Source organism: Callospermophilus lateralis, chromosome 3 (assembly GCF_048772815.1).
Source record: "Callospermophilus lateralis isolate mCalLat2 chromosome 3, mCalLat2.hap1, whole genome shotgun sequence".
Lineage (NCBI taxonomy): Eukaryota > Metazoa > Chordata > Mammalia > Rodentia > Sciuridae > Callospermophilus > Callospermophilus lateralis.
In genome coordinates this window covers 154,817,981-154,841,557 of record NC_135307.1, presented here as the reverse complement: position 1 = coordinate 154,841,557, position 23,577 = coordinate 154,817,981, and the positions used below count along the sequence as shown (strand labels likewise).

General features: G+C 40.6%; 1 pseudogene; it reads left to right on the top strand.

The window, feature by feature from the left end:
- Positions 1-21,846: 21,846 nt before the first annotated feature.
- Positions 21,847-23,117, top strand: LOC143394304 (AP-4 complex accessory subunit RUSC1 pseudogene; annotated as a pseudogene).
- Positions 23,118-23,577: the final 460 nt, after the last annotated feature.

Genomic DNA, 23,577 nt, shown 5'->3' with positions numbered 1-23,577 from the left:
CTTTCCAGATCCAATATAATCACATGTATTACTTTTTGTATAATAAAAATTATTTAAAATAGAATAGATAAGAACTTGAATGAGATTCTCTTAAATAAACAAAATAATTGTAAAGGTAAAACTTGGCAACTTTCTACCTAGATCATTCAGCTTCTTTATTAAAATGTCTTCTTTTCAAGTTTATACAGGTCCACAGGGAAAGCTAAACATTTTCAACCAACTTCAGAGAGAAATTAGGTAGACACTAGGGATTTATATTAATCCTTGTTGACAGGAGGTGTCATGACTAACTTCTAACAGAGTAATTAGAATGTCCTGCTGGGTAATTGCTTCTGTGGCTTAGGTTAGTCTGATTACGTTTGAGTTTTCAGATTTACTGTTTTTAGGGGTGGGGGTTAAGGAGTTTAACATCACTAAAGTTGTGCAGGGTGACTCATTAGGTTGCCCTCAACTGGCTTTAATAAGATGAGCACCTATTTAGTGTCTGATCTTTGTATACCTGTGACAGCTTAGGTAGGCCTGCTCAGAATCACAGAAGAATCTAATCTACCATTCCTCAAACTTAGGGTGTGGTGGAGGTGGCAAGATCAAGTGCCATGCCTTGGTCCCAAAGGACTATAAAGTGTGAACTGAAAGAAAACATGGAATTAGAGTTGGCCCATTCCATCAGAGATAGAGAAAGCCTACTGTTATGGGCCAAGCTCTATGGGCAATGACCACACAGACTCCATTTTACCATGAAACTCCATGCCATGCAAGAAATGCTTCTCCCCATCAACAGTTGTACCCATCAACAGTTGCTTAATATATAGCATGTTTGGCAACACAAAATGGCAATTCTTATATAATGTAAAATTGTTTTCTTTTTGCTTTCCCTTTTTCTTGGACAATGTATCCTGTCAGAAAATGACTGTCTAGATGTTAGTAACCATTTTTTAACTTGTACTCAACTTGGGTCATTTTGACCCACCTCCCCCTTCTGCTTATGATCTGATTTCATGACGTTTGTTTGTGGTCTCGATTCATAGCAACATCCATTTATGATTAATGTACTGACAGACTTTATTTATGGTATAAAAAGTGTTCTCAAAGACCGGGAGGAGATTGAAGGGTGTAGACTTGCATCCTGCCCCTTGGCCCACCAGCTGGTGAGTCCAGACCTCCAGCTGGTGAATAAAGATGGTTCTGTCGCCTGCTTTAAGGTTGACTCAGTAATTTATTGCAATCTCACTATAACACTATAGTGTTGGTTTACATGCAGTAGGTAGGGGACCTTCTTTTCCTTGTTCCTTTGCCTCAGTTTTCCATAAAGGCAGATCCTCAGACAAAGATTTCAATGAAAGTAATTGATCTGGAAGGTGATTGAAGGAAGCACAGTGGAGGAATGGGAAAGGGAAGAGAAGAAGCCCACATATGGTATATCAGTGAGCAGGTTATCAATCCCACCGGAGAGCCGCAAGGAACTGTGTTGAATGTAACTCATTGTTATTATTGCCCTACTGAGGGGCTAGGAAACTGGGGTATTTACCCAACAATTCCCATCCCTTGGTGGTTGAAGTTGGTGCATTGGACATTAATTCCAACTCCTTGGCACTTGCAAACTTCCCCATGTTGCTTAGTCACCCTCCAGGCCACAGATCAGCTTGGTCACAAAGATAAAGGAAGTGTGGGTGGTACTGTAGGAACCTGATGATTACAGATGATGTACTTAGCATCTGGTTACCTCACTCTACCCCAAAATGCTTCACTGGAACCTGTTCCCCTAGTTTTCTCCCTTGAGCACTACATCTTATCATCTGTCCTCCTGGAGAGTGATTCTTTTATTTTCTTCATCCATCTATCTATTCATCCATCCAACAGTTTCGGTTGGGAAAGAGGGGAGAGTATAAGAAAAAAAAAATTATGCAGAGTCTTTTATGAAAGATAAAGAAGCAGAAGGGGAGGACTTCTAGCTGTTACCATGTGAATAGTTTTGATCTGCTTCCATATAGCAAATTGAAACGAAAAAATCGATCATATAGAGAACAGACAGAAAGAGATGCATAAGAAAAGCAACAGAAATTTTTAAAGTTAGGTAAATCTACTTGTTAAATTTGATCATTTTTTTAAATGTAGAGAAAAACAGTATTTAGTGAAAGAATCAGTTTAATTGTTTTTTTTTTCAACTTTTCGTTGTTAAATAGATGACAAAAAGAGTTGCAAGATCAATACGGGGATTTCTTTATATCCTTTAGTCAGTTTTCTCCATGTTAACATTTCATATAACCATTGATCAATGATCAAAACCAGAAAAGCAACATTGATATAATACTATAAACTCTTTTATAGACCTTGTTCAAATTTTGCCAACTGTCCCAATAATGCTTCCCCACACGGTGTGCTCTTTTTCAGGACTTAATCAAAAACTCTGCCCTGCATTTAGATATCCCTTCTCTTTGTGCCCTCCTGTCTGGGAGAGTTCCTCAGTTTTTCTTTATCTTCCATGACTTTCACATCTGAGTCCAGAAAGTTATTTTAGAGGTTGTTGATAATTTGTCCATAATTAAGTTCAGATCATACATTTGGGGCAAAAAAATACAGATGTGATGTTGTGCAGTTGTCAGTGTATCTTGTTGGAAGATACAAAATAACAATAAATCACATTAGTGGTTGTGTTAACTTTTTGCCACTGTGACCAAAATACTCAACAAGAGGAGGAAAAGTTTACTTTGGTTCACAGTTTCAGAGGTTTAGTCTATGACAGGTCAACTCTGTTGCTCTGGGTCCTAGATGAGGCAGAACATCATGGCAGAAGGGCATGGTCAAGGAGCATTGCTTCTTCATGGTGACCAGGAAGCAGAGAGAGAAAGAGGGAAGATAATACCCAGTGATCTACCTCCTCCAGCCATGCCTCACTGGCCTACACTTACCACCCAGCTATTCCATAAAAAGTAGGATGAACTGATTAGGTTACAGCTCTTATAATCTAATCATTTCACCTCTGAACATTCCAGCATTAACATAAGAGCTTTTGGGTGACACCTCCTATCCAAATTATAACAGTGGTGATGTTAACTTAGATCATTTAGTTAAAGTGGTACTTGCCAGGCTTCTTCACTCTAAAATTACTACCTTTGCCCTTTGGAATTAACAATTATCTTGTGGGAAGATACTCTGAGACTATAAAAATAATTTGTTTTCATGCTTTTACCCTCCAACTTTTTTTTTCCATTGATGTTTCTTGTCTGGAACAATTATGTCTATGGGTTTTTCAAGATGGTGATTTTCTAATTGCACCATTCCTTCTACATTTATTAATTGGGATTCTGCTGTAATGAAAAGCTTTCCCTCTCCTCTATGTATTTATTTACTCAACTATTCATTTATATCAGTTTGGACATGTAGGTATTTATTAGAGCATGGGTTATGATCCCATATCATCATTAATTTTGTCACTCAAAATGTTCCAAACCCAAGAGGCAGGCTTTTAAAGTATACTTGTCACAAATATCTGTGTGAAAACTTTCCAAGTTTCTGGTAGTTCAAGTCCTTTGGAAGGCTGAAGTGAAGAGGCTCTAGCATGGTCCAGCCAGTGTAAGTTATCAGGCAGAATGGCGATATCCCTTCAAACTCCAAATTAAGGCATGGTAGGAATAAGTCAAAGGTGATAAAGTAACTCTTATTTCTTTGCATAATTACCTCTGTGCTTCTCCTGTCTTCAACAATGGAATTCTGGCTCAGAGTATTATTGTCTTTGCAGAAGTAACAAGCAGTGGCAGAGCCTCTATTCCATGCACAGCAGGGCCATGTGGTATGGAGAGATGACTGTGGCACAGGATGTACCTGAAGGCAGTTATCAAGTCTCACACACACTAGGGTTAGCTCACCAATAGTGTAGCATGAATATAGAAAGAATTTTATGTAAAGTATTGCTACAGTTTGGATATGGTTTGAGTGTGTTCCCCAAAGGTTCATGTATTAAAGGCTTGGTTCCCAGTGTGGTGACATTAAGAGGACCTATAAAAGTTGGGACCTAGTTGGGGGAGGTTGTTAGGTCACTGGGGGCATTGCTCTTGGAAGAGGTTAACACAGTTCTTGTGGGATCCCAGTGGCTCTTTGGCTTTCCGTCTTATTATGTGATCTCTCCCTCACATATGTACTCCCCGCATGATGCTATCCACTGTAAGGTGATATGGTCAGGGACCCTTTCTAGGGCTGGCACTACACTGTTTGCACTTTGAAGCTCCAAAACTGTGAGCTAAAACAGCTTATTTTCATTATTGGTTACCAAGCCTCAGGCATTTAATTACAGTAACAGAAAATGAACTAATACAGGTAACTTCCCAGAAGACAATAGTTCACTACATAGTATTAGACTGTATAGGGTGAAACAAAAATCAAGTCTTTAACAGTTTCAGAGTAACCAACAATATGTGCCAACATGCTGAAATTACTTTTTAGAACAGAAAGTGGCCTGAGAAAGAGGCTCTGAACTCCAACCTGCTTATCATAGGGAAAATAATAGATTTGGAAAATAGGGCTCAGATGAGTTGGGTCTGATTTGGAGATAGAGGCAGGACCTTAGACAACACATTATGGAGTGCCTTAGACAATGGGCTTCCAAGTCAGGCAGCCTTGTTGCAAATATCCAGCTTTGCCACTTAACTTGCACAAATTACTGAAACTCTGTAAGTCCTGTTGTCCCATCTTTTGCACAGGCATTTTACATAGGAATAAAAGCAAGAATTACTATGGAATGCTGGTTTTATCTCATGTGCTTTCCCTGGATCCATTCCCTACCCTTTCTCAGCTCTATTCTAGTCCCAGGAGCCTGACCTCTTGGGATAGAGTGTTCCAAAGCTCCCTGCTTACCAGTTGGGTATGGTCACAGGGGAGCCACTTGCACAGGAGAGAGAGGTCAGGGATATGCTTTTATCCCTCCCCGACCCTATCCATGCATGCTCCTCTTTGGTCCAGTACGTGTGGCTATGCTCCTTTGCAGCCATGTTTTGGGGAAATAGTTACCCTTCTGTAATGATGTTGGTTCTCATTGGTATTCTTCCTTTGTACCTTCAGGTCCCTAGGGTGGTAAAGGCTCCCCACTTTTGCTATCCCCTGGCACCTCACCATCACATATTGGTCCCTTAGCTTTACCCTCATCTCTGTAAATATTCCTTCATTGAACTCACTGCAGCTGGATTCTATGAGTGCCACCTGTTGCTTGCTGGCTACAAGCTCACATCTTCAGCACCAAGCTTCTAGATGGAGTAAATGAATGCCCTTCTAAAGCACTTGTCATGTAACCTAGAACTTCAGAAGTACTTTGGAAATGCTAATTGTGTGTGCTGTTGTCATAGTTTCTCACATTGCCATTGGAGGTCTCACTGGCTTCTGACAAATAAAGAGTTGCCTTAGAAAGGAAAAAGGAAGGTGATGTCCTGGAGCATCTTGCTATAAATGGAGACAAAGCACAGAATCTCAAAAGCTGAGCACTGGGAGATTAAAGTCAGATTTGTGGGGTGTTCTATCCTGGCACTCTGGGAACTGAGTCAATAGGGCAAATACAATTTAGCTTGGACCAGGGAGACATAGAGATTTTTAAAAAAAGAGATTTGTAAAAAAAGTCCAACTGATCTGATTAAAAATTTACTTTTTTTTTTTTTTTTTTTTTTGGTACTAGGAATTGAACCCAAGGGCACTTAAACACTGAGTCACATCCCCAGCCCTTTTTATTTTCCATTTTGAGACAGGGCCACACTAGGTTGCTTACAGCCTCACTGAGTTGCTGAGGCTGACTTTGAACCTGTGATCCTCCCACCTCAGTTTCCCAAGTGGCTGGGATTATAGGTGAGCCACCACCATGCCCGGCTCACAAAAATTTTTACTTAGAATGAAAACCTTAAAATCATTTTGTGTCTATTCTTACCCTGATATCTGGGAAATCCAGTAAAACCCCATAGAGTAGAGGCTTCTATTCCCTAAATACACACTTTCAGTAATATCTTGCTAGATCAACTTGTCTCTCAAGACCAGTTATGGGAGTTGGTCCTATGACTGTGCTGATAATGGGCACACAGAAATTAGGTAAAAATCTTAGTGAATAAATGGGCTAGAGAAAACAAATTCACCTTCAGTCACCTTGCTGACTTTTTTTTAGTACTTGTTACGAAATGCATATATTTGCAAGTATTATTATCATCATGTAAGATAAGACTGATAGGATTGAAACCAAATCACAGGTTCAAGTTGTAGGGACTAAAGTATAATTTGAATTCATTTTTTGTTTTATTCATGCATTATAATTATACATGATAGTTGAGTTCATTTTGACAAAAATCACACATGCATGAAATTTAATTTACTCCATTTCAGCCTCCAGTGCCCCCACTTTCCCTCCCTTCCTTCCTCCCTCTATTCTCCTTCCTCTCTTCTACTGGTTTTCCTTTCAGTCATTTATTTATTTATTTTTGATTGAGGCTTTATATAATAAAGTGGGAATTAACTATTTTTAAAATGCTATGGGGAAACAGATAATTTAACATTCATTAACCTTGTCTTAGATGTTCAGAGGGAAAAATGCACTTAAGTGAACCTCTCTCAAGAACCACTTTATTTGGTTGGGGAGGAAAGAGTGATGGGGACAACTCTTTTTTCCACCTTGTCCTTGTTTCTCAGCTGTATTTCTGGATCTGAAGCAGGAAGGCGTGTTGGAATGTAAATGAAGAAGTTCCATAAAGGAAGATTCAGTGTCTCAAGAGATTTCAAAGAAAGGTATCATTCTTATTTGCCAACATGAGGGGGAAATGGGAGTGTGCACAAAGATTCCACTGTAAATAAAGGTGAAATATTAATTTAAATAAAGGTGAAAAATTACAACCCACCCATGCTTTTTGCCTTGTGTTAGGCAGGAAATCAAATCTGTGGAAGGTGATAAACACATTTCTGAGCCAGTATAGAATTTGAATTTTTTTTTTTTTAGATTAGTCATGCATAAGACACGGGTAAACTGACTTGATTTTAGGCCTTGGGGATAACAAAGATCAGCCACATGCCTGAATATATTATCTACACACATGCATATATATTATATATTTATTTCATGATATTTACTAATTGTACATATTTGTGGGTTACAGTATGACATTTGTACATGTATACATGTATACAACGTATAATTATCATATCAGGGAAATTGGCATATCTATTACTTCAAACAATTATTTCTTTGTTCTGGGAACATTCAAAATCCTTTCTACTAGCTATTTTAAAATATATAATTAATTGTTGTCAACCATAGTCACCCTACTGTGCTATAGAATATTAGAAGTTATTCCTTTTATCCAACTGCACCCCTGTACCCATTAACCATTCTCTCTCCATTACCCCCTACTCCCACCCTTCTGGTTGAATTTTTTTATTGTGAAATTTTTAAAACAAAAATTTTTTGTAACCTTTATTGTTTTTTTAATTCGTAATATGTCACAAGCGGTCCATGGGCTGTGTGTATGGTCTGTTTTGCATAGTAACCTCCTCAGGGGATAGGTCTGGTACTGCAAACTCCCTTAGGGATTGATTGTCTGATGCAGGTGAACCTTCCCCTCAAGCTCTGTCTAAGATCCCACACAGCATCTGAGATATGTGTGAGATATGTATGACCAGAAGACATTGGAGCAAGACTCGGCCCTTGAAACTTTATCCCTGCCTTTGATGTCCGGTTATAAACCGAAAACAAGCTCAGGCTTTCTCTGCTTCCAGCATGGAAGCTTGACTCTTAAGGTCAAAGAGCCGTCCTGCCCTGTTTTCTGGATACTACTATCTGTGTTGTGTGATTTTTTTCACCGCCGCCTTCTTAGCTTAATGTTGCAGCCAGCCCGTTTAAACCCAGTTTAAACTGTGTGGGTTGCAGTCGAGAATAACACCAAAGTTTTTTTGTTTTTGTTTTTTCCTTTTTTAAAAAATTTTAAAGTTTTTATTGGTGCATTATATTATATACAATAGTCGAATTAATTTTTCCACATTAATACATGTACATAAATTGCTCGATCTCTTTCCCCAGTACTTTCTCTTTCCCTTCCCTCTTCCCCCCATTGATCCAGTTGCTCTACCTTTCTGATCTCCCTTCTATTATTATTATTAGTAGTAGTAGTGGTAGATGATCATCATATATATAGATATATAGATATAAACAGGACCTATCATGGTTTATTTGTACATGGACATAACCTAATTTGGTAGATTTTGTTCCCCAATACTTCTCTAAGCCCTCCTCTCTTCTCTCCTTCTTGATTCCCTTTATCTACTCTATTGGTCTCTCTTCAATTTTCATGAGATCACCCCCACCTCTTATTTCTGCATATGAGAGAAAACATTTGTTAACTCTCTGAGTCTGGCTTATTTCATTTAGCACGATGTTCTGCATTTCCATCCATTTACCAGCAAACACCATAAAGCCTTCTTCTTTATGGCTGAGTAAAATTACATTGTGTATATTCCACATTTTCTTTTTCCATTTGTCTGTTGATGGGCACCTAGGCTGGTTCCATGACTTGGCTATTGTGAATTACACTGCTATAAACATTGCTATGCATGTATCACTCTAGTATGCTGATCTTAGTTCTTTTGGATAAATACCAGGGAGTGAGATAGCAAGGTTATATGTTGGTTATATAGATTATATAGATTCCTAGCCTTTTGAGATAGCAAGGTTATATGTTGGTTATGTAGATTATATAGATTCCTAGCCTTTTGAGATAGCAAGGTTATATGTTGGTTATATAGATTATATAGATTCCTAGCCTTTTGAGGAATCTCCCTTCTGCTTTCCAAAGTGGTTGTACCAATTTGCAGTCCTATCAACAATGTATAAGCATACCTTTCCCCCTACATTCTCAGCACCATTTATTGTTATTTGTATTCATGATGATTGTCATTCTAACTGGTATGAGATGAAATCTCAGTGTAGTTTTGATTTGTGTTTCTTTGATTACTAAGGATGTTGAACATTTAGTTTCAGGGAGATAGAGATAGAGATAGAGATGATAGAGATAGAGATAGATAGAGAGAGAGAGAGAGAGAGAGAGAGAGAGAGAGAGAGAGAGAGATAATACAGATAGAAAACAAAGTTGGATTTTAATTTTGGCTTCCTGGCTCAGTCACTTAGCAGTGGTAGAATTTGGCCCAATTTCCTTCTCTTAGCCCAAGTTTCCTCAAGTGTAATATGGGAATGATAATAAAGGATTGCTCTGGATGCAGAAAGGATGCCTACTGTGGCCTGGCATATAGAAAGGGCTCAATGCATAATCTCTACGATTAGTGTTGTTTCGTGGCTGCTATGGTTACGCTCCCCCTCTCCTCCCTGTCAGCTGCAGACTGGCCTCTGGCCCTTATGTTTTGAGCTTATCCTTATGAAAAGTCACTATGCTGCCAGTAAAGGAAATGGCCTGGAGCCCTATTCTCAGATATTGTTAGGACATAGGAACCCGTACTCACTGCATGTTTACTCAAGCGAGAGGATTCAAACTGCTTCCTCTAATGGTCCCTGAAAAGGGCTGAAGCTTTGTCAGTTGAGCTTTTGAGATCTGGCTGGCTGCAGATGAATAATTAAACTCCTGCCAATGCAAAGGTACCATGGAAATTCCTTAAAGGGGCCTGCTATTTTCTCTATAATGGCATCTCCCCACCCACCACCACCACCTTAATAATCAGATCTGTGTTACTTAGCCAAAGTTAGAGTTGTAAGCCCGGACCATTACCCTCTCCCTCATGGGTAGTTTCTCAATAGTAGTTGTATGTTAGCCTTTCAGTCCCCACAGACCTGGCTGAGAGGGGCTGGAGTGGGTCCCACCAGAGCTGAGGGAGGCCAGTTCCTGTCTTAGTAAATTGCAGAAAGAGCCACTCCAGGGGAATACCAAACAGAGGAGACAAGTATCTTCTTGCATGTTGATACCCTCCTGGAAGGAAAACCACAGCCCCCGGGAAAACTTGGCCTATTTGTATAACATCCTGTTACTGCAGGGCCAGAATTCAGGCATGGAGAGGTACTTTAAAACAAACAAAGAGCCACTCCTGAAAGTGTGCAAGGATTGAAAAGAAGCCAATTCAAACCCCAGCGTGTTCGGAAGAAATTGTTAAGTGTGTTTCCTGTCTCTAACCATCAGCAGTGGCATGTTTTTTCTCCAAGATTTTTGAATCCTAAGGGACTACTTCCCAGCATGAACCCCCAGGGCTCAGCTCCACATGCTATTTGTGTAAAATCACACATTTTAACACAGCTGGACTGTACTGAGAAAAAAGAGCTCCTTTAATTTTTTGACCTTAATTCTGAGGCTTATAATACCTGTGAACAAGAGAAAACAATTACCTTTAATTCTTTCAATCTAATTGCTAATTGTCCTATAACCCGCTTCCTTCCCAGAGTCTTTTAAAGGTGCCTATTGGATGCGTGGGAGGAAACTGATGGATTATGTATATGGCAGAGAAGATTGGAGGTCCCTGGCAATGATATCTACCAACTTCTCCTGGGCAGTGGTCCTTGTGGCCCTGGTTCCTGGACACCTTGATGGACTTTAGGTAGCAATGTGACTGGAGAACTCATGCTCTGTCTTATGTCTACAGGGATTGTCAACTTCTTTCTTTGGCTGACCATTCTCCCAGTAGTTCCACATGAGTGCAGACCCTCAAACCTTGAAGAATCCTCCAGCGACTTGCTGGCTTGGGCATCCACCCTGCATCTGCTCAGATGCATTGGATACATGAGGAGCCTGGGAAAACTGCACCTCTGGGCCTCCCCTCTTTAACCACAGAGATACAGCTGAGACCCTGACCCAAGGATGTGTGTAGAAATGGTTTATTTAGGAGGTGAAGCTGGGAAACTCTAGCAGAGAGTGAGGAAGTGAATGGGGGAAAGGAGAAGCCATTAAAGCCATACTAATTGCCACCAACGTGGGCAACTGGAGCTTAATTGCCTAGGGGAATTATGGGAACCTTGTAGAACAGGCCACAGAGTTATGGACATGTTAATAACTTATAAAGTTAATTATGAAGATTAAATAGAATATGCACACAAAATAATTAGCACAGAACCCAGCGCATAATAAGGACTCAATAAATGTAAACACACCCCACTCCCCCATAAACCCTCCCACCCCAAACTCCTTTCTTGCCAGTTCTTTCCACGGCTTCTTTGGCTCTCAGTTGTTCATCTTATTTATAACCACTTCTCTCTGTTTCTCAACTACCTTTTTATTTTTACTCCCTGAACTGAAGGCAAATATTCCTCAAGGTCTACCCTCAAATTTTGGCTTTTTTTTTTATTTTATTGTGCTGAGAAAATGAATCCACATTCAGGGCTAAAAGGAAAAAAAATGTTCAAGCCTCTTAAAACATTAATGAATAGACATCCCTTTGGGGTAGACATTCCATCCTAGCCCCAGGCAGGGGAACCGATGCAATCTGTGTCAAAATAAAACTTGTCATTTCAAATGTTTTAGGAAGTGCAGTAAAGCAGAAGGCTGAACATTTATAATTTTGATAACATGAAGAGTTGTGGGTATTGGGGGAAGTAAGTATTCTCATATCGTTTTGATGGGAGCAAAAATTTATCTTGCCACTTTAGAGGGCATAGTATTTATTAAATTATTAATATACTTAACATTAGTATGAATAATATTTATTAAATCTGAAAATGCACAACATTTTACCACCCAACATTTCTACTTTTACATACCCACTACTGAGAAACCCGCATGGACATATAGTTGGTAACTGCACTAGTGTCAGCATAGGACAAAAGGAGAAAGCATTCTACTTGATTAAAAACTTCAGGTTGATGGAAGTTTTTTAGTTTTAGTCAACTTAAGGTTAAGTCAAAGAAACAGGGCTTTGAGAAGCAAATCCCAAATTCCATTAAATGGGAAAAGAGACAAATTGAGAGAGCAGCAACGAAGTTCCCAAGTCAGAAAGAGAAGAGAGAGGAGGAGGGAAGGGCCCCTTTCATCTGGAGACAATTTCAGGATGAGGCAGGACTGGACATGACAAGTAGGATGTGCCAGTCTGAATTGCCACTTAGGGACTCAGGGTTGAGAGGGTTATCACAGGCTGCATAAATAAAAGAAATAACAAGCCTTTTAACCTGCCCTTCTGCCTGTGATTGATGGCTGGGATCTGTAGCTTCAGATTCATTTGAAGCCAACAGATCAGTAAGATAATCTCAGTGAGGTAATCATATTCCTTCAAATTTAGTAATCAGGACAGTGTGTGCTGGATGGTAGAGGTCAGGTGTGCATCAGGGAGCCCACTGAAGAACTGAGAAGAATAAGGATGAAAGCTGGGATCTCAGGGCTCCCTCTACCATTCCTGATTGATACCATTCTTATCAGCCATTTTGCCTTTGACTCTTGATGGTACGGGGCAAACCCAAGGTGGTCAAGGCATAAAAGATGGGTGGCACATCTTCACCGGTACAGGATTTCAATGTTGAACAGGTACTTAATCTGTTGATGTTGTCTTACCTAACTTCTCACCCCAGTAAAGGCCCTTCTAGATGTTTCCACCAGAGTTCACATTTGGCCTGTGTGATATTCAACTTCCTTCCCAAGTCAATCTTTCCTTGCTACCTCTTTCTGTTGATGGTGCCAATATTTGCCAAAATCCAGACAACTAACTTCTATATTATTATCTTTTTCCTCTCTTTTCATCAAAGCAAATCTCTTCTCCCTGAGAGTTTCTTTGAGTCATCCTTAATTTCAATATCCACCAGTCTACATGAGGAAGTCATTGCTACTTGGCAAACTTCTCCTTCCCTCCAGTCTCTCCTGGCCCATTGCATTCTGCACACTGCTCTCCTCAAAGCCCACATCAGCCTTCCATTCTCTATCTCATTATTCTACTTCTTGGCCATCTTCAATTTGATTTTTCCCATATATGAGAAATCACTGCCCTAAAGGTTTTCCCTTTCAAATTATGCCCTATTCAATATTCCCACTATAGCCCACTTAATTCTTGCACTCATCACCATGAGCCCCGTAACCATTGGCCTCTTTTATTTTGGTTTCTCCACTCTACCCTACATTCCATTGCTGCAGTAATCTTGCTTATACATCATTTTACCAAGCCACACCTCAGCTCAAGTATGTAGAAAGGCCTACCACTTCATATCACATCAAATCTAAACTTGGCCTGGCTATCATCACCTGACCCTGTGAGCCAATTTTCCCATCCACCCTTACTCTTTCTTTTTACAGGAACAAGTCTCCCCCACTTCCTCTGTTCTATAAATGTCTTAAGTTTACTCCTAATTGTGCAGCTTCATTCAGACTTTGTCCTGCGCTCAATCAAAGCTTGTTTAAGTTCTTAAGATCTATGGGATCTTTTATGGCTATCTGCCCCAACACATTTCATGTTCTACCTACCAATTGATTAGATTCCATCCTGTACTTGTTTTGAATTATCCTCTAGTAGTTCCTTGTTTTATGTGTAAATTTCATGTACTCCAAAAGCAAGTCCACATTGATATCTGTTTTTCTCTCCCACTGCTTCATGCAAAGTAAATGTATGATAGATATTGCTGAATTGAAAGTTCATTTCCAAATATTCCTTTGTGAATAAATACAGTATTGTTTTTTAAATCTAGCTTAAGTGACCAAGGGATAATACTCACAATAATTTAGCCTTATGTGTATCATACTATTTAAAGCTGCCTTAGAAGATAAAACAAAAAGCCACAAACATACAAGTGTTAAAAATGTGCTAAGTTAATGTCAAGTGACATATGAGTCAACAACGGGTTCAGGAAGGAAAGGAAAGAAAAGATCTTGATTTATTTTTAATGCCAGAATAAATATGTGTACATACTTCTAACATTAAAAGTACTTCTCAGGGTTGTATTTGTTTTGTGTTCTTATGTCCCTTATGATGAGTTTCAAGTTTGAAAAGGGGCCATATGAAACACAAATGAGGTCATCAGGATTATATGAGTTTGTTGGGAGGGGGGTTATTTAAATCCCTTCAAATGCTTTTTAAACTTTTCTAGAATCCAGGTATAGTTAGAAGGTTATTATATTGCCAATATCCAAGTGTAATAACATTTTGGAGACTAAGCAATATAAAGATTGAGATATAAAGAGCAAGGATCAACTTAATCCAAGTACATTGCACTTGTTTGAGATAAGGAATAAGTATGTTCTTTTACAATAAAAATTAGCACACTCTTGAATTTATAAATTGTAATTAGGGATGGCTGAACCAGTTTGATCAAAAAATCTGCCAATTCTTTTTTTATTATTATTATTAGTTGTTCAAAACATTACATAGCTCTTGACATATCATATTTCATACATTTGATTCAAGTGGATTATGAACTCCCATTTTTACCCTCTATACAGATTGCAGAATCACATTGGTTACACATCCACGTTTTTACATACTGCCATACTAGTGTCTGTTGTATTCTGCTGCCTTTCCTATCCTCTACTATCCCCCCTCCCCTCCCCTCCCCTCCCCTCCCATCTTCTCTGTCTACCCCATCTACTGTAATTCATTTCTCTCCCTTGTTTAAAAAATCTGTCAATTATTTAAGCCAAAATTTAATACTTTGGTGGAAATCTTCCTTTACCATAAAGATCAAGGTATTGCTATTGATGTTTCTAAACTGTTGGAATATCAAAATCAATATTTCTTGTTCTTCAGCACTTACGAACATTTCAGGTTAAAGAAAAATGGGATTTACATCATATTAAGACTCTTGGGGTTGGGGATGTGGCTCAAGTGGTAGCGCGCTCGCGTGGCATGCATGCGGCCCGGGTTCGATCCTCAGCATCATATACATACAAACAAAGATGTTGTGTCAGCCGAAAACTAAAAAATAAATATTAAAAAAATTCTCTCTCTCTCTCTCTCTCTCTCTCTCTCTTTCTCTTAAAAAGAAAAGACTCTTAAAACAGATTCTACAGGGTAGTCTAGGAAATTGACTAGAATATACAGGGACCCATATTAATGGGGCTCTGTATTCAGACAATTTCAATGCAAGAATTAGGGTCACATAGAGTATAAGAGAGAATGAACAAGGGCATGTGGCTTTTGAAAGTCATGAGTATGTGCTGGATCAAGATGGCCTATTAATATATTTCCTGAAACCAGTTGGTGATCTTGGGTTGGTGAGCCACCACCTCCCCCAAGTCTGTTTTTACATTTATAAAAGTAGAAAGTGATGATAATATCTGTTCTCCTTACTGCACAGGATGTCATAAAACTCCACTGAGACAATACATGATAAAACATGTCAGAAACAATGTATAAGGTTCTTTGGGAAAAATAAGATTTCTGGTATGATACCAATTTAGAGAAGCACAAATAAAAAGGGAAACATTGTACCAGTGTGTAAACCAAATTATTGAAGGATTGATGTCATGGGAATTTCAAAGGCAACTTGATAAGCAAACTGTATTTTCTGAATAGTTGGAAAGGTTTTATTGGAGAATTACAATGCTAGAAGAAAAAAGGAAGATAAATGGATGAAAGGGGGATCCATTAAATTAGCTGGAGTACAGGAGATACTGTAAACTCTAATAAAAGATAAAGAAGAGTTGGAAGGAAGAATTAAGGGATGGGCTAAAGAATCCCAAGCAGCAAGATCATTGTGCCAACAGACAGCAGCCAGTTATTTTTTGTATTTCATTTCATTTCAGTTTCACAAACCACTCCACAAGGTGGGCATTCTGATTCCCATTTGAAAAGAAGGAAACTGAGGCTCAGAGAGCCCAAGGCTACATGTTAGGAGATGGAATCTAGAAAAAAATCTCAGAATTTTCTGAGGCCAAACTTTTTTTTTTTTTTTAATGCCATGGATCAGAATTTATAAAGTAATGGAATACCCCAGAAATCTCAATGGGGCTAGGGCTAGAAGACTAGAGTGGGTGGGAACAACATGGCCTGAGCAACAGGTAGAGAAAATTCCTCCTTCTCTACAACTTTATTTTGGTACTGAACAGACTAATTTTTTTCAAATTACTTTAGTATGCTAATTTCCTAAATCATCAAATGTATTCCTATTTCTCTTTCTCCCTCTAGCTCCAGCAAAAAGAAAAAGAAGATAACTGCAGTCAAGCTAACCCCCCCTTTTTAAACACACGGAGAACAACCTCTTAGCTATTACTTCTTCTCCACCCAAACCACCTCCTCTGGAAATAAACATATTACTAATGCCAGAGTTGCTACAGGACCAGAATTACGGGACAGTCAACAATAGGAAATGATATTGCAAATACAATTGAGAGCACAATACACACAAGGCTTTGTCCCATTCCCTTACCAAACTTCCTCTTACAAATATCCTCACATAACTGGAACATGATGCTATTGGCCAAAGCATCTCATCAGGGCTGAACCAGAGAGCCCCTGATTCTCATTATAATTAATTGGCCATAATAGAAACTTTAAACAATTGGGCTTATGATGTAATTATGACATGTGCTTCCTTTGATGAAATCTTCCATGGGCTGCAGGAAATAGGCCAGTAAGGAAGTATACGTGCACCAGGCCCACAAGGTGGACTGAAACTACCAGTTTTGTTTCTCCACCCATAGTCCAACTATTTGCTGAATCCCTGTTAAGAACTAGTTCCTAAGAAAACTAAAGCACATGATATAATGTCACTCAGGACTTAAAACCAAGCTCTTACAGCACACGGGAACTCTCACTGAGATTCCTCTGCATCTGGAGTTCAGAGCTCTTAATGACTATCAATGCTGATTGCTCTTTTCTCTCTCCTTTCTTTCTGATGGGGAATTGGACTGTGAAAGGCAATATTTTCATATTACATGAGCTGAGCTGCCCAGGTTTGAATTCCAGCTTTGCCACTTCCTTACAACTTGATTTACAAGCACTTTAACCTCTCTTTGTTCTCAGAATGGGGATGATTACCAGGACTTGACTACTAGGAGCCCCTCAACCTACTGGGAAACCTACTGCATCTTACAGTAAGAGTTGACTCCCTCAGCCCCACACATCTTCTATTTCTTCTTGCCTGGATTAAATCCCCCAGGCAATCAGTCTTAGTGGTTCCTTTATATAGATTCCCCACCTTCCTTGCTCCTCTTTCTTAATAGTTTTCTCTTGACAGCACCTTAATCCTGCTGAAATCCAATCCTCCATCTTTGTGCTTGCTTCTGGATCACTGGCTGTGGCTGAACAACAGCATCAACACAAGAATTACCTTCCTTTTAAATTCATGACAATGGACTTCAAGTGTACCCCTAATCCTGCTTACTAAACCCACATATTGTCCTAGATTATTTACTCTGCACTAAGGAAATGGAAGCAAGAAAATTAGAATTCACTCTTCTATGCACCACTGTGAGAATCCGTTTACCTGAATAGGCTCTTCTTTCATTACTAATTCTGAACAAGTCATCTAAGCTCCAGGTGAAGCCATTCCCTCCACCTGCATCCCAATCATAGACCCTGTACCTTTTACCTCTTGTGGAAGTGTCTCTAGCCACTTTGTTCTCTCTTTCACATCATCCATGTTCCTCTCTTTCCTGAGTCATTGCTATTCATGTATGTACTATTGTGTCTACACATGGAAGTCTCAAATACCTCTCCTAACTCCACTTTCCTCTCCAGCTACTGCCACACTTCTCAAATCTCTTTTTAAAGAAGAACTCCTTGATACAGTTGTCATTACTGGCTCTTTCCAATTCAATTCCCATTCTTTCTTAAACCCACTCTGTTTCATCTATGCCCTTATCACTTTTCAGTGTTGCTAGTCTCTCTACCTTGCTAATCTGCAGTTAGTTTTGAATCATCATCTCACTTTATCTAGAGCAGACTTTGAAACAATTGAGTAGTTTCTTCTCTGAGAAGTGCCTGACTGCACTTGGTGTCCCATTTATTAGGATTGCATAACAAATGACCCCAAACTTAATGACTTATTATTTTGCTCATGGATCTGCAATCTGGACAGGGCATGGTGAAGACACTCATTTCTGTTCCACTTGGTGTTAGCTGGGGTGGCCTGAAGGTTGGTCCTGGAATGATCTGAAATTTATTCACTCATATACCTGCTGTCTGGGCTGGAAAGACTCAAACACCTAGGGGCTAGAACACTTGTACTACTTTGGCATCTGTGTCTCTCTTTCTCTGTGTGTCTCTCTCTGTTCTCCCTAGCAGGGCAGCATCAGCATCAGAGTCAGATAATTTACACAGTGGTTCAGCCCTCCCCAGGCATGAAAGAAGCCAGACAAAATCTGTATTGTCTGGCTATCCTTGGGAATCATCTAATTTCACAGACCTGACAAATCCATGAGGAAACATAGTCCCCATGTCTTTTAAGGGAGATAACAACGAGGCCATCTTTAGGAAATGTAGTCTATGGCATGTGACTCCTAGGGTACTGCATTCTCCTGTCTCAGTGGCATTTCCTTTGCTGATTCCTCTTCACCTTTCCCATACTTTAAATTTGTAGTTCCAAGGGCTTGGTCCTTTATCATCTTCTTGTTTTTATTTCCCTGTCCTTTTTTTTCGGTAATGCCAAAGAGTCTCATGGTTTTAAGAATCACTTATAATGACTTGCAAGTCATATGTCCAGACTGGACCTTTCCCATGAACTTCCAATTCAGTATCTTCTTGGATGTGTAACAGGCATCTCAAGTTGACCATATCAAAAACTGGAACTCCAGATCTTCCCACCCAAATGTGCCCTACCTTCTGTTTTCTCCATGTGGTTGATGGTTTCTCCATCCTACCAGTTGATCAGGCCCAAACTTCATCTTCACTTTTCTTTTCTCACATCTTTCACTTTTATTAGAAAACCCTGTTGGCTGTGCCTTCAAAACACATCCATAATATAACCATTATCTCCTAACCATGATATAATCATTATCTCCTAATTTTTACTGTTCTGGTCCATGTTTTGTACATTATCTATATAATTACTAACATTTTTGACCCAAACCTACAACTCAAGTTTTGTTGCTGCTGTGCATTCTGCTATACATTCAACAATCTAGTCGGGAACAACTTAGAAAATATGGATGAATAGTGTATATATTTCAGAACTGTTTAAACTGCCTGAATTTGTTTCTCCTTTCCAGTTCTTGAGCAGCTCCCCTGAAGGTTTATAGCAAGACGAGCAACAGCTTTCTTTACTCACTATTGTTAGCATAATTGCAACCATCTTCCTTTCCCCACCCCCAATTTATGAATATTGTTCTTATTCCCAAGAAATAGAAGCTGACCCGAGATAAAATCTACTGACCTGGAGACATGCTGGTCTCTCCCTGTTCTCTCACTGAGAGATAGGAGACAACTTACTGGTCCCTGAGATGGGGATGTACTGGTTTCCCTGTTCTTTCCTTGAGAAGATAAAGGGACCTGATGGTTTTACTGTCTCTCCCTGCCCCCAGAGATAGGAAAACTGCCTCTCTCTGTTCCCAAGAAACAACCTGTGTTCCATAAGATCAGGGGATGCTTACTATGTCAGTCAAGACTAAACCCACCCTTAGCGCGCAGCCATAATTCTCGCCTATAAAAGGTAACATCAAGGGGAGTTGCTGCTGCTCTCCCTCCTAGCTGCTGCTTTCCCTCTCTTTGTGCAGAGCAGCCTTGTTAGGCTCCTATCAATAAACTAGCTTCTTATCCCAGGTGTGTGTTTGATCAGTCCTGTGCCACTTTTCTTTCAACTACCTAATGTGTTGATGCTGGTATGACATGAGGTCAAACCAGGGTGGGAGGTCATGGGTCACATTCTATGTGAAGGGATTAAAAAATTTTTTTTAGTTGTTAATGTACCTTTATTTTATTTATATGTGATGCTGAGAATCGAACCCAGTGCCTCACACATGCTAGGCAAGTGCTCTACCACTGGGCTAAAACCCCAGCCCTGTGTGCAGGATTTTTAACCAAATTCTGAACATGAACCCACTTGAGAATCTAGTGGAAGCCACAGACCCTCTCTCTCTCTCTTTCTTAAAAAAAAAAGTGACTACATCATAGGAAAAGAACTTGAAGAAGTCCAAGGTGACACTCTGCTCTATCCCTGAATTCATTTACCCAAATTTCTTGAGTAAAGACCTATTTCCTTAAAAACCAGGAAGCAGGGGCCATTGAGCCAATCATCTCTGTGCTGTGACATCAGGGATAACCTGTCTCCCATCAGGGATGGAAAGTGGAAGACAAGAAGTATCCCTGGATTATTAAGAGCTTCCTGTATAGAGAAAATAGTTTTTGACAGTGGTTAATAATCGAACTGCCTACTTCTGTTTTAATCCTTGAATGTGAGGAAAAATTATTATATTTAGGAAAATAGCCCTGTTTTTATGTCCTACTTTCAGATACATCTGCTGTCATCTCAGGAATTTAGCAAATGCTTGAGTAATCAATTATTCTAAAATACATTTACAAAAATAGAAGTTGGATCATTTATACTGACGCTTATCCAATTATTTCTATTATTCCAGAGTGATTTTTAGAAGTAATTACAAAGTAAAAATTCTTTTTTAAAAATATTTATTTTTTAGTTATAGGTAGACACAATAACTTTATTTTATTTTATGTGGTGCTGAGGATAGAACCCAGTGCCTCACGCATGCCAGGCAAGTGCTCTGCCTCTGAGCCGCAACCCCAGCCCCACAAACTAAGAATTCTTATTAATGTAAGACATGACAAGCAAGGTTGTCATAAAAGTTCTCATGGGCATCATAAAATTCAAACTGATAATTGACCACTTATATCAAGGAACTCTGTGAGTTCAGGATTACTCCTTGTTGGCATAATTGAAGCCATCTTCCTTTCCCCCACCCCAGCTTTATGAATACTGTTCTTATTCCCAAGAAATAGAAACTAGCCCAAGATAAAACCTACTGGCCTGGAGACATGCCAGTCTCTCCCCGTTCTCTCACTGAGAGATAGGAGACAACTTACTGGCCCCTGAGGACATACTGGTTTCCCTGTTCTCTCCTTGAGAAGATAAAGGGACCTGCGGGTTGGTGTCCCTGTTCTCCCTTCTGAGAGATGGGAAAATTGCCTGTTTCCCACCCCTAATCCGAGGCCTTGATTCTAGCCTATAGAAAGTAACATTCACAGGGTGTGGTGGCACATGCTTGTAATCCCAGCGGCTTGGGAGGCTGAGACAGGAGGATCTCGAGTTCAAAGCCAGCCTCAGCAAAAGCAAGGTGCTAAGCAACTCAGTGAGACCCTGTCTCTAAATAAAATTCAAAATAGAGCTGGGGATGTGGCTCAGTGGTAGAGTGCTCCTGAGTTCAATCCCCAATATCACCCCCACCCTGCCCCACCAAAAAAAGTAACATGAGGGAGTTGCTGCTGCTCTCTTTTTCTCTGCGTAGAGCAGCCTGTCAGGCTTCTGACAATAAACCTGCTTCTTATACCAGATATGTGTGTGATTAGTTCTACGCCACTTTCCTTTCACTCCTTATGAGGTAATGTTTGACTGTGGTTCTCTAAAAAGTTGAACTACTTTTTATCATTATATTTGCAATTATGCACATGGAGTGAAATAGTAGCAAGAAATTAAATTCTTTCTTTACTGTAAGTATTCTAGATATAAGAGTAGTTGTCTTATATTTCAACCAGCCATGCTGCTTCATAATAATAATAGTTGCAAAAATTAATACACTGTATTTCTAAGAACTTTAGTGAGAGAATTAATGTTCATAAGCCTCATTCACCAGAACTAAATTAGGTAGATACCTTGGGTTCCAACTTTTTGCATTAAATGCTATTTTGAAATAATATGCAGGTCCCAGGCCTAGTCATCTCCTGTCCTATAGGCCCCAGTCAGCTGGGTGGGGGGTTAGTGTAGCCATTCTGCTCTGGGACTTTCCGGGCGGAGTAGTCCCTGGTTCTGAGTCATTTGCAGGTGTTCCTGGGGCCCAGCGGCTGTCGATGGCAGAAGCCCATAGTGGGACTGGGCGGCTGAAGGAGCAGAAAAAAGGTCTCCTGACAGCTGTCAGTGCCTTAGTGGATAAAATCATCTCACACTTCAGGATTGCCTGGAACATGGTTCAGAAGGCCCCGTTAGGAGAGAGCAGGCTGAACCCGATGTGGGGCACTTGGTGGTGCCATCCCTCCACTCCCTGCTGGCAGATGGGCTGAAACCTTTCCTATAGGATTTCATCACCAGGCAACACAGAAGGAGTCTCTAGACCCTAGTGGAGGCATCCATGAAGCCAGACTCCAGCAGTTCCCTTTGGTCCAGCTGAGAAGCCTCCACAGCCACTTTCATGCCTTCATCCTGGGCCTCCTCAACACCAAGCAATTGGAGTTGTGGTTTTCCAGTCCTGGGGAAGTTGCAGGCCTGCCATCCCTTCTGTGTCTGCCCACTGGATCCTTCTACCTGTACTCAGTGCCCTTCCCCGTCCAGAGCTACTACTCCTGCTGCAGTTTGTGGGTGCTCACCTTCCACCTGGACCTGCTCTTTGAGCACCACCACCTGCCCTTGGGCCAACCTGAGCCCCTGCCCCTCCAGGCCTGCCTTCACCCCTGCAGCAAAATGTGTAAGCCATGTGGCACTGGGAGCATGGCGGTGTGTGTGGGGGGGCTGGCCCAGAGTCTCTGGGGCACTTCTCAGAGGGAGCTCCCAACCCATCAGCTCCTTCAACTCCTCTATACCAGTCAGCTGCTGGGAGCATCTGACCCAGGTCTCCTGTTTCCATGCCTCAGGGACTTCCCTCTTCCCTGGTGGAGACCTGGGCAACAAGAAACTGCAGCTGAGGGTACACAGGAAAAACCTCTGCCAGCAGAGGAAGTGGCACCAGGCAGAAGTGTAGGGCTTGGGAGACTGTTTGGCTTGTCTGGGGTCCCCACAGACACTGAGTGAAGCCTTAAAGTCTAGGAGACCATCCAGTTGGCTGCTCCCAACAAGGAGTGTGTTGGTTCCTGTGAAGCAGGGCACCTTCAGAGACTCCTTCTCAGGAGGAGCTTGTGGCCTCAGCACCCGGCACAGCATAGGCCCACAGGGCAGTTTGAGCTTTCTGTGACCACACTGTGGCAAGACCTGACCAGTTAAGCTTCTGGCGTGGAGAATGCTGAGTGTCATTGCCACAGTGGATGAGAACTGGCTACGCCGTGGGCGGGATGGCAGGGGAGAGTTGGTGCCAGTGGGGAATACCTCCCTTGGTCTCTAGCCTTAGGAGGCTTTACTTTCCTAGGTATGTATTCCTCTGTCACCTGGGACTGGAACAGCTTCTGAACACTATGTAAACCGACCATCCCAGAAGCCTTTTTCCTGTCTGCAAAATGATATTTCTTCCCACATCGTTTCTGCTAATCTTCAAAATAAACTTTCCTTCTTCCCTCCATGCCCATTTGTAAGGTGAAAACTGCTCTTCCCAATATTGAAGAGGAATCCCCTCCCATGAAACCCCTCTCCTCTTTCCCATCTGTATAAGGGAACATCTCCTTTGCTATCTGTAAAATGGAACCTAGCCCTCTTCTCCATCCCTAAGTGGTCTGTGTCAGTGCAGTACATGCTTCGGCCCACAAGCCTAGAAGGGCCTCTAGTCTCCTTTCTGTGTATTGAATCTCTCCTATTCTCCCTATCCCACATTACCTGTATTTATGATGTACTCATGCTGTGCTAGTTGC